This window comes from Gavialis gangeticus, unplaced genomic scaffold (assembly GCF_001723915.1).
Source record: "Gavialis gangeticus isolate Ggan-Ray unplaced genomic scaffold, GavGan_comp1, whole genome shotgun sequence".
Classification (NCBI taxonomy): Eukaryota; Metazoa; Chordata; order Crocodylia; family Gavialidae; genus Gavialis; species Gavialis gangeticus.
Window position 1 is genome coordinate 109612624 of NW_017729022.1, and position 13715 is coordinate 109626338.

At 39.4% G+C, this 13715-nt stretch overlaps 1 protein-coding gene across 2 annotated transcripts in view; it reads right to left on the reverse strand.

The window, feature by feature from the left end:
• The window catches only part of DUSP16 (dual specificity phosphatase 16), a 96909-nt gene that overhangs the window by 58579 nt on the left and 24615 nt on the right, over positions 1–13715 (reverse strand). Inside the window, exon 1 of one of the 2 annotated variants that reach the window (XM_019515966.1) lies at positions 5547–5629. The exons of the other annotated variant lie outside the window; for it this stretch is intronic. The gene's annotated coding sequence lies outside the window, so the exon portion shown is untranslated. Of the gene's footprint in view, positions 1–5546; positions 5630–13715 lie in introns of those variants that run through there. 2 annotated transcript variants of the gene reach the window in all.

A 13715-nucleotide genomic window follows, 5' to 3' on the forward strand; every position in this document is an offset into this window, starting at 1 on the left:
GAGGGGGTTAGGGAAAGAAGGTACACTTTTAAAAAACACCTTAGAAAAAAAATAGTTGTTTCATGCTCTTGAGAGAACAGAGTTACATTTACCAGCACAAGAAAAATACCAGACTTTTACATAAGCCGTTGCTGGATTAATAAAATTCTGTTCATCTATTTGCCAGTACCCCACTGCTTTCTGGCAAGATGCCACTATTGCTTTTCAGTGTATTCAGAACTAGTGGAATACATATTGTTTTGGAGTGCAAAGTAGTGGGAAAATTACTATAGCAAAAACTTGAGGAACTAGCTAAACCTTGCCTATACACTGACGGACAACTGTTTTTCCTCCATAGAAAGGTTGCTGTAAGGTCCTTTTATAAACAAGAGCAGGAGGGGATCTAAAGGGATGGGAAATTGGGGGGAGGGGAGTTATGGCCTCCCCCAGTCTTGTTATCAAAGTGCAAAAATAAATAAATAAATAAAAACCAAAAAAAATCCACGGAAGGAGCACATTAAGTTGTTCTCATTAAATTGTGCTTACTTTCTAAAACCAAAACACAGATAAAGAAAATCCCTCACTTTTGGGGGTTTCTTCTTTTTCCCCCCTTAACATGCCTTACTCAAAATTCGGATTTCCCACTGCCTGCCAAGGCTTAAAGCCTGATTCAGAACCTGGAAAAATATTAGGAGCCTTTCCACTGGCTACAATGGGCTTGGCATGAGTCCTTAAATGAGCTAGGGCAGCAGTTCCCAAACTGACAGATTGCACAGCACCAATTTAAAACAATACAACCTTAAGTACTACCAACAATTTTTTCAGTCCAACCTTAAGTACCACCAGCAAATTTTTGTCATAAAGTAATTATAATAAATCTGTTAACATGTACCACTGACAAGTTGCATACCATTGATGGTACGCGTACCACAGATTGGGAACCCCTGAGCTAGGCAGAATCCTTGGATGGGTAAAACACTGAGAAACAAAATAAGAGAAGACAAATTGTGCAGATGAGAAAGTGTCATTAGCTTAATTGATTAAAATAGGACTAAATTATGAACGTTTAAAATGGCACATACCATCAAATGTCACTGGTTCAGAAAGAAAATGAGTGCCAATTAAAGGTAGGACACTTCATAGACTTAACACTTTTTCTTCCTTCTCACTAATTCACTTAACCCCTTCTCAGCAAAAAAAACCCCAACCAACTACAAATCACTGAGTTTCTCTTTAAAGACCTTAAAAATCCCATATTTGTCTAACTACATAAAAGACACCTTTTTAAGAAACACTGGGTGAACAGTCCTTTTAGTGACTTGTGGTAACAAAACAATCTACCAATTTCCAGGTAGGTGTTCATTCTGCCCTTGGCATAACATGTAATAGGGAGGTGACTCATCAGTAGCGAACTTCAAAAGATTGCAGCAAGGGTGAATTAATGTGGGGGGGAATCAAATTCTTTCAAAATGTTGTTCCAAGCAAATACACTTTGATGGTTCTTAAGCATCTCAGAATACTTGGTCAGAACATACACAAGAGAAATATCCCAGAATAGATAGTAGCCCAGTAGGCTTGCCTAGTGGGATGGGGAGAACCAGACCGAAGCCCCTATTCTGAATCAGGAGCTTGAATTGGGTCTCCCATGTCCCAGGTGGTAGCCCAAATCACTGGGCCATGTTTATGATGGGGTCAGTGGCAGTCTGAGAAATCACATGCTTTTCTTAAAAAAAACAACAAAGGGCTTCTCCTTCCATTTCACTCTTCACTAGAGACTTAAAAAGTCAAACCCTCAATTTTTCCACAAAACACAAATGTTATTTTTCTGCACAGCTCAAAGTTGTGATTTATGCTTTAAAGGAATGCAGCAACTTGACTGGGTGTTACCACAGGATGCAACTTGGCTGCCTTGCCATAAATAAGCTATTATGTTGCTGACCTCTGGACCAGGAAATATCATCAAAACCTCAGTCACCAGGATGTTCACAGGTACTGAAAATAGTGTTGGGATTGTGAAATGTCATTCAATTATGAGGATATTACATGAAATCATCCACAGATAACTGCACAATCCCATGGGTTTTTCAATCATTGCAGACAAACCTGGGCATACAATACTGTTTCTTAGCTTCTATATATTTTAAAGGACAGCTAATTTTGGAAGTTAGTTATGCACAGAGTTTAAAATGGCTGTATCATATACCTGCCCCTGTATGTTTCAATCCAACTTCATGGTGTGTCCCCCCTCTCTCCCCTCCTCCCCCAAATTTACATTTGTAATCAAAACAAATTTATACACATGAAGCTTATTTTAGCTCCCCTGTGCATTATGGTATAGTTGTTACCTAAAAGTCACATCTTTTTCTTCTAGAAAACCCATGCCTCATTCTGTATTTGGCCTGGATTCACAAGACAGAAGAAGAATTAAGGTCATGTAGATTTGGGAACCAAAATCAAATCAAAAGTTTTTTCATTGAAATCAGCCAATTCATTTCTACTTCAAATTACTTTCTCAGAAGGTTCTTAGGTCCAAGATTTGAAGTTTACTGCCCTCCATTCCTGCCTCCCCTCACACCACAAACACATGTGCCCATCCATTAAGGACCTCAGTCTCCCCTAATTGAAACTATTATTGCTATTTCTGCCAAGGTGGACCAACGGGATTCCTTCCAATTCTGCTGATTTATTAACACGAGGAAAGACAGTGTTTCTGATAAAGGCTACAACAAATTTCTAGAGTTTATGACATTGCTAGCCAAGGGAAAAATGTAAGTAAATTGAACCTGGGTCTCCTGGCTTGCTTAATTTTGCTAGGTAAGTCAGCATTATTTTATTTAGTACTTCAGTGTATGATATGCCTACAGTACTGACCTATGTACACAGCAAATGTTAATTGAACTGACAAGGTTTCATCCAAATGATGGTACTAAAGAACTGAAGAAAAACAGATACATTCTTGGACATCTGAAAATGCAGAAGTGTTGACGACAAACGACTTACTGTTATCTAAGGTATGGGAAATCTGCTGCAATTCAACAAATAGTGCCTGGCTAGACCTACCACTGACTTGCCAGTCAGTGGGAAACAGTATATGTGAGATAGGGGCATGAATTATAGGGAAGTTAACGCCAACAGGGCAAGTCTGTTCACTCCAGAGACCAACTCTACAATGAAACTGGAAGTCTGTGTCATGGTCATAACTTATGCTAACAAAATATGGTTCTCTATCCCTCCCAGCCCCCACTCATGTCTAGCCACGCCATACCCAGTGAGCTAGAAGACCAAGTTTATTAACAAATTTCCAGCTCGTGTTTTTTAGGCCTCCTAGTCTGCAGTTCCACCTCTGTGGACACATTACTTAAGTCAGCTCAGAGCATGCCAGCAGGCAGGTTTCTGCCCTAGGACTAATGTTGGAGAGTAATGATAAAGCAAATAAGAAAAAGAAAACCTCTGGCAACAAACTTGAACCCCCCTACGTACCATTTCCCAAAACGAACAGAAATAACGGAAGTTTCCTCCTATGGTGCTCAGTTATATATGCCCTGAGTGGCTGCTCTGTCTGTCAGTCAGTCTGCATTTGAAATAGAGGCGACAATGCAGATGACCCTGTTTTAGTGTTCCATTGTTATTTGGCTAGTAATCATGGCAAGTATACATAAATCAGAGTCCAATTCATGCATTAGTAAAACTGCGTATTTGCCCAATTGTATCATAAACAGCATGAATTCTCGATTACTTTTACATAGGATAATTATTCACAACAAAAGCAAGCATGCATTGCATACACTTTTCTGACAGTGCACTGAACTTGCAGTTTATCAAAAACTAGACCAATTTCACTCTCCCCAGCTGTTTGAAAGCTCAGATGGAGATGTACCCATTTTGCATGAACAAGGTACAAAACATACTTCAAGGTTAAGTACAGACAGTCAAAAACCGCAACACTGAATCAATTCAGTCTTTGCAGGTTCATATAAGCTGTGTAGAGTGAACCAATAAGCAAGTGACCAGACAGTCACTTTTGCTTCCAGCAGTACAGCCACAAGTCTGCAGTGGCCCAGGCCAGAAGCCAGGTGGTGGTAGAGCACACCTTCCTGCTCTGCTGCAGCAGACAGCTTGGACCAAAGCTAGCTCGCCCACCCTGCAAAAGGGGGAGGGGGGGCAATGTAAGGGGGAGAGACTTGCAAAGCATTGTGGGATGCTGGGGGACTGCGTGTTAACTTGAAGCTGGAGGGGATCTGGGACAGAAGTTCAGTACACCTATTTAACCAAAATCAGTTTAGTCTGATACTACATCCATTCAGATTTATCATAAACCAGTTTTGGGCATTTTGAAAGCAGTTTGTGTGTACTGAGCTTCTGTTGTGTTACAGACTTGAACCAGTTTCTGATCACTTATACCGGTTTGTGTGTAAATTTCTCTGTTCCCAGTGTCCATTTTTTAATTATGGTCTGTATTCCTGAAACTACTGCTGAAAAATGACTCTATTCTAGAGCATTATATCAGTTGTCACTATAGTTCTCGCCCAGATTTCTAAATCTGTATCAAAGGCAGAACAGAAACATTTTAATAGTTCTCTTTTCAGTTTCTGTTTCTTGTGTTTACTGGAAATGGAGTTTAAAGTCTCATGTGTTAGGCAACTATCCTCCTCTCCAGTAAGAGAACTAAAGGCATTTTAGGCCTTAAAAGATGTAAATAAACACCTAAGCACCTAACAATCCAGTAATCTTATTAGTCTGTATTTTTCAAGGTCTTGCCTTTTACTTTCCAGATATATTGTTCAGTTGATTTTTGCACCAAAGAGCTTGTTGCCTCCAGCAGATAGCTGGGCTAAGCAAGATGGGTGGAGTTTCCTTTCAAGCAACAGCAAGATATTGCTCGCTATACAAATAATGGTATTTGAAATAAGATAATCAGGTCACATTTTTCAGCCAAAGGCAGCACACATGTTGGTAACCTGTTCAATATACACACGTGGTGTTATTGCATCTCCTCCTAGTGCAGTGATATCAATTCAGCATGCCATAGCAGATTATCGCTTGCACTTATTGAGAAGCCAATCTGTTTGACACTTGGAAGGAAACCGGGAGGCTTACAATGTTTATTATAAGCAGATGAATTCGATTGTTACAATATGAAGTCATGGGAAATGCTCAAACATGTTGTTACTCTTACATCACTCAAATGTTCAGCAGCTCACACCCAGGTTATTTCTTGGCCTCCCCCACCCATGCAAGCAATAAATGGTTTTCACATAAATACTTTTCTCATTGTATGTTGAGCAACACTGTCGGCTACCATTTGCAGCAACACTTTACCTACCTAATCCATACTTACACCAAAAGCTAGAAAAAACAAGTTCTTAGCTTCTTCTTTACTGGAACAGTGGATAATCAGTTAATATATTTCTAAGAGTTTACTTATCCAACATAAAGAATTTCAGAATTCTACCTTATTCTAGACTTCAGTGGAACTAATGTGCTAATTCCCTTGTACCTGGCACTGTTACAATCCATAATGTTTCAATTATCAGGATTTTGTTACCGACAAAAAACAGTCTGCTCACCCAAATCTAAGAAGCAAGATTCTACATGGGCTAGATGAGAGGATGATCCACACACACAGGTGCCAGCAAAGGCGAACTACCTAAACAAAATAAGAAAAAAAAAAAAGGTTAGAAACAAACCAAACACCACATTTACTTCCTGCACTAAATCTACCTAAACCAAACACCACCTATAATAAAATTAAAAATGTGGTTTTTATTTAAAGCAAAATGGGTCAGAAAGAAAGGTGCAAAGGGGATCAGGGGGGTTTAATGTGATTGCTATTCTCTAGATGAAAAACACACCACATCTTAAGCTTTGAACTTAAGTGAAACTTTGGATATTAAAGCAAAACATGCTTCTGAAGTATGGATTGATTGGCTTTCCTACAGGAAACCCAATCTTTAATTCATACCTATACAAGTGCATAGTGTATAAACATTTACCAAAAAAGAGCAACCCTTAGGAGGTGCATGTTTAGTGTCTTTAAATATACTTAACTGACAGGCTTTTGGCTGCAGGTGATTTTGGTATGGACAAAGGTTAAAGCACAAAACACTTTGTTTCTACTTCCATCACATCATAAACTTAGTCCAATATTGGAAACTGCATTGAACCAACAATTTTCATATATTCAATGTTTAAAGCATCTATGTTATCTTTAGCAACTGGCAGTTCCTGCAAGCGAAACTTAACATTAATCTTTACATAATAAAGTGGAAAAAAAAAAAACCATTAATGCTAACTCCAGACACAATATTTCCTGGGAAGCTAAACCAACCCAAGCCATCATAATCAGAGTTGACAGCTTTACTTCATCATCATAACATAAACCACTGCTAAGTATCACTTTATGAAGTTCAGGAGTGGCTTTCAACCACAGAACACATCCCAACACAAAACCAGGAGACAATCATGGAAAAGGGTAGAGTTCACCCTGAACAACACTGCAGAGAGACTCTAAACCAATGCCATATTACACCAAAAGGATCTGCACAAATGGCTTCTCTATCTTTGCGATAACTAGATAAAGGCTTTGCAAATTTTGCATGCATGCATCCAACAGAGAGCAACAAAGAGATGGGAGAGGTGTTAAGCGGATGTTTTGCTCCCATAAACATTGTGCAGGTAAATAAAAAAGCAGATTATTTGCAAAGTGCTCAGTTTACTCCTACCTTAGTCTGATGTAAATCCCTGTTCACAGAAGCAGTCCTGAATTCTAGACCAAGGATGGAATGGGAAGCACCCAAAGAGAAGCACCTCTCTTTGGATGCTTGTGGCCAGTGGCTTTCTGGATTCAAGGCACGCCTCCACAACTTTTCTGGTACCCAATTTCAAAACAAATGTATATATTATAGTGTCTACCTCATTGAAGAGGGGCTGGGCAGTGAAGGTGGGGAGGGCACAGGGGGGACAGAGAATTGCCCAGGCAGGGACAAGCCTGAGCCTGCACTTGTTTGTCACTTCATACATCACAGTACCGTTTAAAAGGATCTGGCAGCACCCAAGGCTGCCCTGGCACCATGGTTGAGAATGACTGATTTAGGCTGTAAACAGATGCCTCATTTGAGGCAGGCCCTGGGACAGAAGAGGAGCAGCACAGCCCTTTACACACATACCTTTCCAAGCTGCATTTATCTCCTCTGCCATTAAGTGCCCAGGCAGAGCACACAGCCTGCCAGGCTTGTCCCTGCATTAACTGACAATTTGAATGGAGCTTCAAATCAACTTGCAGAACTATACGGCGTTGTCCCAGGAAAAAAAAGTCTTCATATTTTCTCTCATGCTTCACAGGTACTTCAAATGGACTCCTACATGTCTAGGATGCCAAGACAAAAGGCTTTTGCTAGGGAGACCTTACTTCTATTTACACCCTTGGAAGGCCTACTAGGAACCCTGTCAGCTCGCATCTTCACAGGACTGCAAAATTAAGCCTTCACACTTCTCCCCTGCCCTTCCTACAGACCTCTCCCCTGCCCTTCAAACAAAGCTTCCTTTCACTTCTATCAGCAATCTGTGCCACCTTTGTTCAGTCTGGTCCCTTGTTAGGTTCGCCTGGAAATGGCTTATTAGGACAAAATTGGTTCTACTGCTTAAAAACAGTTCTGGTTTTGCCTACATGAAGGTCACAGGACTTTTAATAGTTACAGCACTGTTACCAGGCTGCTTTTTGCTATGGTACATTGTACTTAGTCTTTAGTTCCTTTTAGGCAGTTTCATCCCCTTCAGATAACCATCACGGGTGCTTATACACATGCATCAAGGCTGCTCCAATGTGCTGTAATTACAGCATGTCAGAGCAGACTCGATTAAATTGAGTTTGCTGGAACATGGTCGTTATTGTGCTCCAGCAGACTCCAGCATCACATGCATCAGCATCCCCGTGCCGAAAAATGACAGTGGGGGTGCTTCAACTATAGCTTGTTCAACGAGCCATCATTTTTCAGTGTGGGGACACTGATACATGTGATACTCCAGGTGCTTTAGTTAGAGCAGCTCTCCAATTAAAGCAACCCCTCTTCCCGCACTCCTGGAGCAATTTTATGAACGCTCCATAATTCTGAAATGCCACTCTGCCCATACAGAGTGCCTTTCATTCATGGCTTTCAAAGCCCTCACAAAAATCTAACTAAATCATTAACATTCTTCACATCTGTAAAAAGGGATGTTTAGGAATAGACTCTGAGTTCACGGAAGCCAAGGGGAGAAAATAAGATGGAGGAAGAGAGAGAAAACACTGAAACCCTGTACCCCCTCCCCCATTTTATCATTAGACAGAATTCCCTCAGCTGAAGGCCAGAATAGAAACCAGACACACACACTTAGTAATTTCAACATACTTTACTGGAAGGAAATGAAGTGCTTGTAGAATAGGAACTACTCATGACTACAGACTGCCTGAGCAGTTTGGCTATAAACATTAAGCACACTTGGAAATTCCCTGGCAATATTGCTGAAGGAACAGACATTTCCTGTAATTTTCAGAAACATTTTATATCTCCCCTCCTTTTTATTCTTGGTGGTGAGAAGGGGGAAGGAAAGGAAGATGCCATATTACAGTTCAATAAAATGTGAATGAACCACCCAAGTTTGAAGTGGAAACTTCACACATGAAAAGAAAGGCTTTCACCTCCAAGAAAGATGGGGGTTTTCTGACACTTAGAAAACCTATCTTATCTTTATTTATTTACAGCATGATTTTTTTATTTTAATTTTTTTTTTTCTGGTATACAAGACAGCCTTCCGGTCCCTTTTTGCCTATTTTCTGATTTTTTTCATGCATTGAAAATTTGGATCCTTTATTCTAAGCTCACTGCTATCAGGCACAGCAAAGTAAAGATGAGGAAGAAGGCACCCTCCCTATGCCTGAAGAAGGGTGTTTGTGCCCAAAAGCTTGCAAAAAACCATTTTCCCAGCTGTTTAATTGGGCTAATAAAATATATCACATTTACCCAAAGAACCTCATCTGCCATCCTTGCTTACAGTCAGCAGAGTTAAATGATAAGGAAACTAGTGTGACATACCAGCTGGAAGCTGATGAGAGATTGAACCTCTGAGCATAGTACAATGGCAGCATCCCTACAAGGAACTTAGCCCCTTTGTCTTTCTTAGCAGCTAAAGAAATACTGTTTCTTAAGAACAGGTGCAGGAATCTTTTTTTGTTGGTCTGTGGGTAGTAGGTTTTTGTTTTCTGTCTAACAGAATTTGTCAAATCTATTTTTTCTAGACTTGAATGACTAAGCTTTTGCTCATCTTCCTATCCTCTCATCAAAAAACAAACTTCACCACTCAGTGATGTAGGGAAGATTGACAGCTATCCTCAAAGTATCTAAACTGGGAAATAAACAACAGCTGTGCCTCCTCACACGGCCGATAAACGTTGTTACGCAGAATTTTTAAGAATTTTAAGTCCGAGATCTCCTACAGTAGGGAGGCCTGGCAACACATTCTACAGCTATGATAAAATGACAAAACTGTTTTATCATTTCATTTCAGCTTTAGTATTTGATTTTAAAAAAAGAGAGAAAAAAAAGGATGTAAATGCACAAATACAAAATTAAGCTACAGCAGTGGTTTTCAACCTGTAGTCTGAAGACTATGTCTAACAGCTCCACAAAAAAGGACTATGGTCAACCAAAATTATGTGAATACCCACTTGATAAATTCAAAGGGGCATCCACACCTCCATTTGAAATTGTTTAGGTGAAAAAAAGTTGAAAGGTTGAAAGCCATTTGCCTAGAGTTATTAAGTACTTTGCCAGTGTCAATGGCTCTGAGCTTTTGAAATTCTAGTAACCCCCTGGTTTTAGTAAATTAGCCATGCTATCAATCAGCGTGACACCCTAATTTCCAAAACAAAAGTTTTAAATACAGTAGGCAACTTGAACATATAGCTTCAACAGTTAAGAATGATCTACAAGAACAGAATTTTCTTTCAGTCTTCTGTAGCAGGACAGATCAATGCAAGTAAGGATTTTGTATTTCATAGCCTCTTTGCTAGGGAATAGATGAAAAATTAACACCAATGGATGCTTAATAAAGGAAAACGTAAGTACAGCAGTTCCAGTTTTTTATTCTGTATGATCCCCTCTTTCATAAGCAGTCTTCTACAGAAGAAGAAAATAAGACCTTTGAGGATTCTGAAAATAGTCCATACTCAAGGTTAAGACCACTACTGTAAATGAAGGGGTATTATGACTGTTTCTTTTGAAAGTGCCTGAAGCAAAAACCAAGGGAGAGATTCTGAGAGAAAATTGATCAAATAAAGCAGGCCACAATAATAACAACACAGTGAAAAAAAAAAAAGGAACTTTTTCTGTGGTAACTTCACAGAGGAAGTAGAACTAGAAGAACAGGATCTAACCCTTTATCCAGGGGACCAGAGCACATGAAGCTAGGATACAATGGTGGTAAAGAAGTGCTGAGGGTGGGGATGGGACCCAAAAATTCTTTGGGTCATAGACAGGAGGGGCAACTGGTATTTTAAAAGCTTTTCCCTGGAATTAAATTGTTACAGTGAGCAAATATCTCGACTAAAAGATGCATCATGCTGTCACTGTGAAGCAATGAGTTAAATATCAATTGATCTTTCACCCATTTGAGGAAATGACACTAGCTCTCTTGGAAGGCACAGAGTACATTCAACCCATTCATATCAGGGCATGAGAAAAGCTGAGGAGGAAATTTTTATTTGAAGGACTGTCAGCCTTAAATAGTCTGCTTCTTCCTGCTTGTATTGGGAAACACAGTACTGTATTGCACGTGTCCACTTAGCTAGCTCTAGAGAACATTAAAAAAAAAAAAAATCTGTCAGGCACCCATTACAAAGGTAAGTTACACCCATTGTCAAAACACGTTCAAGACACACTGCAGGTTGACTCCAAACCTAAAGTTTTGTATCGTATGTGGTTCTTTTCCTCCTACTCTTTTATTCCTCTAGAAGATAAAACTTAGCATTAGTGAAAGAGCCCAGAAGAAAAATCAACAGATACAGCCATGCTGTCAGAACACTTCCCACCAATACACAGGGGAGATTAAAAGGGATATTAAGGGTCCAGAAAAGTCAGGTTGTGCTTTAAGCCCATCCTGCTGTCAGCAAAGTAAATACATACATACTTAATCAGATTTCTTTCAGTCTCTGCCACATGAAACTCCTAAGAAAACATGGCTGAGAGCGCTGGCAAAGCTCTGCATAGAGAGGTTGTAGCCAGCTATCCTGTGAGCAAACGCAACGCTGATGGCCAATGAAAACCTTGCTAGAACCTAAATGGGCCCAAACTACCATTACGCATGCACGTACACACGTCTCAGAAACACTAGACCAATGCCGATTCTTCTATTATTATACGCTCTATTTATAAATGGTGCTAGGAATTTATTTGGTATTGCGCTAGAGAGTTCAAGTTCAGCACTAATCCCAAAGTTAGTGCTATACTCACTAGAATATCTGGCAGAACAGACATGTCAATCATGTGGTTACTATGCCATAGCTGAAAAGGCTACAGATAATATTTTGATAGAAACAGGTGCATTTTAAAATTCAAGCTTCCACTTCGGGTTCCCCTTTTGGGCTTCATATATAAATACCTTTTGTCTAAGCTTGCATTGTCTATAACCAAAACAATATTTTACTCCTCAAAAACCAACCCTCCCCCCAGAAAACCCCCAAACAAAACAAAAATAGAAGAAAACACACCTGTTACACAATACTTTCAGTTTGGAAACATTAAAAAAGGAGCTTGCATTCTCTGTCCATTATTATGTTTATTATGTTAATGTCTTATGCTTCTGTCATTCCATCAGTGGAAAGTGAGAAAAGCATCATATATAAAACATCAGTTCTATGCTATCAGGAATCCAATATAAATTTATAGAATAACAAAAATAGGAAAAGAAAATAGGAAAATATTTACTACTGTGGAAGAGCCAAGGCAAAGTTTAAACACTTCTGGAAATCTCACCCTAAATTGCACAGCCTCCCTACTTCACAGACAGTGGAAGAATTGATTAGTTGTCAGTGATGACAGATTTTTCACTCTTGGTAATACTCTCTCACGTGACCCTTTATTTATACATGACCCCAGCAATAGCAAAGTGCATTTCTTAAGTTAAAAACCAAAACCAAGAAACCAACTCCAAAGCAGTTTACTAAAAGAAGCACAGCCCAGAATTCAAACAAACTAGAATGTGTATTTACAATGAAAGGAAACAATTTAGCCCCAAAATATTTCAGCGTTAAAGTTCCCAAAAAGTTATTACAAATAGATCAAGACAACCCTCAAGCAAGCTCCTCTGATGGCATAATTTAAAAAAAAGAACAAAAGTTAACCTGCTCTTGAGATGCTCATAAGAAACTAGCTGCATTTCAGGGCAAGTCCTTCCTGAAGTTCAAAAGGCAAACATTTCAGGTCTTTTAAAAGAGATATCTGGGCATAGCCTAAGACTCCCAGGTGAACTGTATATACAAACATGCTTGGTTCTTTTTGTGTGCGTGTGCATACATTTCCATTCTCTATTTTCTGGCATTTCAGGTATACTGCATATAGTCACTAATCACTTCCTCCACTTGAAAGAACAAGGACACAACAGGGAAAACCAAAGGGAAAAAGTCTGCAAAGGAGATGTTCCATAGTCTTTTCTGACAGAGTTAACTTATACGTTTAATCAAATGCAAGAAGCAAAGATGGAAACAGCCAGCTTTTTCAAGCTGCATATTGTACTCTCAGAAGGTTTTAGAAGTGACTTAAGGATTAGGTTAGTTCTGCTTTGTGGCTGAAGCTTTGGTTTTGTTTTGTTTTTTTACTATGAACTCACCATGATGTCAGTCTCATGTTCAAACATGCCACATTCATCAGTGCATGGGTTTCCTGGGAGACTCCTGCAGCTTTCCTTTGTGCTCAGTGCTGCTGCCAGATTCTTAGTTCATACTAAGCTGACTCAGGCATGCCACTCTAGTTTCGAGGGTGTTACACTGGCTTCCTATTAAAAAAAAAAAAAGATACTGCACTGGGGCATTTTTTTTTTTAATTCTGCACAAATTAAAAAGTTTCAAGCCTCTGGCTTCATCCAGCTGGAAGAATCCTTGGATAAGCATCTTGGTTAGAACACACACAATTCCAGGGTCTAGAAGCAGGTGCTCTCAGCTGTTTGGATCTTCTATGGCTTGTTCTGGAGAGATCCTGAATAACCTTAAGTTGCACCTAAACTCAGTGGAGTTTTGAAGGCACATGGTGTCACACCACAGTATGACACCTCCTTAGTTTGGAGAGGTTTTTTTTTACATAATGTAAATGTCTGTGTAAATAACGATAGCTCACCCGATTATATAAAGGTCTTAAGATCTAAAAAACAATTATAGTTTTTCCAGCCTTTGTTTCAGACATAGTTCTTGCCAGTAAAAGCACTCTGGGAATTCTGGCATGAACCTTGGCTTTAGGCATGTGTTGCATATTGCCAGGCTTGGACTTAACAATAAGCTTTGAACACTGATGGCATCATACAAAGCTTTCAGTGGGCTTTGGATCAGGCCTCAACGCAGTAAAACACTCCAAGTATCTCTGGCAGAAACCAGCAATTTTGACCCGCAAATAAATAAAATCTATACCCACTGGTATAGCTGCCTTAACAACAACTGAATTACTTGCATCTCATTACTGAAGAAAAAAAAAAAAAAAAAAAAAAAAATTTCC